Consider the following 1,791-nt stretch of genomic DNA (forward strand, 5'->3'; position numbering starts at 1 on the left):
AGCTATTCTCAGAATCCCCACAGATAACTAATTATGGCTCAATGATGAATGTTTCTGGGATTCTGGACTCCTGAGTGGCTCAAGTGCTGTTGGAGTCCTTGCCTCAGACAAGCAGATTAATAAGAAAAACAAAATATGCACCCAAAGAGAAAATGGATTAAACAAAAGAAGAAAAAATTCACAGAAAGTGAAAGTTAAAGAATAAGCAGATTTATAATGTTCAACTTCATTACTAATCAAAGAGATGAAAATAAAACCTGAAAAAAAAAGTGGAAAATTCAAAAATATCATAAAGTGATCATAAGACTGGAGAAACAAGAAATCGTATATTACTTATAAAAGTATCAATCGGCACAATGTTTCTAGACAGAAGTCTGACAATATAAATCAAAATTTTAAAGTGGCCTAGCAATTCCACATCTAGGAAGGTATCTTAAAGAATGAACGGATGAGTGCTCAGAGATATGTGTTCATTGCAGCAATGTTTATTACACTGGAAAATAATAGAAATAACATATGCATCAAAGTGCTATGCTACAAGCATATAACGGAATATTGCTCAGTCATTAAGAATGATGTCAGCCTTGGTTACAGGAAGCAGGGCGTGGTTCCGGAGGTCAGTAATGGGAGCCAAGTCCAGAGTGGTGGATGGGGCATAGAGTTCCGGGGTACGCTGCGCCAACCCAGACTCGGCTGGGCCCCAGACTGGTGAAAGGGCATGGAATGGATATAGCGGAAGTGACGGAAGTCTTGGAGGAAGAGAGTCTCGCAGTATCCACTTCTTCCACCGCTGAAGCTGAATTTGATGCTGTGGTTGGCTCTAGGGAGGACATGATCATGGATGCTGAATTCCAAGTACTGAAGAGAAATTTCATGGACAGATACTACCAGGAATTTAAAAACACGGAAGAGAATAAACTCACCTACCCGGCAATTTTTAACAAAAACCTTTCTTTCATAGAAAAGTATATTGAAAATCAGCTCCTGGAGCGGATACCCGGATACAACATGGCAATTTTCACCAGAACGTTAAAGCACCATAATGATGAAATGGTTCATGACGTATTCAACATGCTCACATGCACAGACTTTCCGGCATTTAAAGAGATGTTTCTAGAGTATAGAACAGAAAAAGAAGGCCGACGACTGGATTTATGCAGTGGTTTGGTGGTGACTTCCTTGTGCAAATCAGCTTCCCAGAACAACACGAAGCACCACCTCCTCCGTCCAGGCAGTGGAAGCCTTCTGATACCATGAGCCAAATCATCTGGAAGAGGCTTCTGTTCGCAATGACAAGAGAGTACATCTTGAAGAGACTAGCTCTGTTCTGCAGCATTTTGTTAATTTTAGATATTAATGGGTCAAAAAGATAATTACCTGACTCTCCCAGGACTTCTGCTTTTTCTGAAACACTTTTCCATTCAATAATCCCTGCTAAAGGGAATAACTTCTCATTGTGCTTTTGAGAGTCTGGCTGCTCTGGAGCAAGGCTGTGTCAAGCATTCCACCTGGAAGGCCCCTACCCCAGCATATATATTCCTGTGTCAACAAAGTGGAATAATACCATGTCCCAATACCAAACACCACAGGCGGGCTTTGCCTGAACCTTTGAGGTACTCATAGCTCCTTCACTTGGGTAAACCTTTCATGCAGTGGCCCCCTGTGTGGGATCTTTTATGATTTGGGCAGTACTTACGTAGGGTGTTAGAATATCTGCACCTGTCTTTAGAGTTCTGAAACTCTATTTTCTGCCTGCCATCATGGGGAAATTAGAACTAGTTTTGGTTGTGG

The 1,791-nt window shown here is 41.4% G+C and overlaps 1 pseudogene; it reads left to right on the forward strand.

The window, feature by feature from the left end:
• The first annotated feature begins 723 nt into the window (after positions 1–723).
• LOC102274521 (ADP-ribosylation factor-like protein 2-binding protein pseudogene) lies at positions 724–1,257 on the forward strand (annotated as a pseudogene).
• Positions 1,258–1,791: the final 534 nt, after the last annotated feature.

The sequence above is a fragment of the Bos mutus genome, chromosome 5 (assembly GCF_027580195.1).
Source record: "Bos mutus isolate GX-2022 chromosome 5, NWIPB_WYAK_1.1, whole genome shotgun sequence".
Classification (NCBI taxonomy): Eukaryota; Metazoa; Chordata; class Mammalia; order Artiodactyla; family Bovidae; genus Bos; species Bos mutus.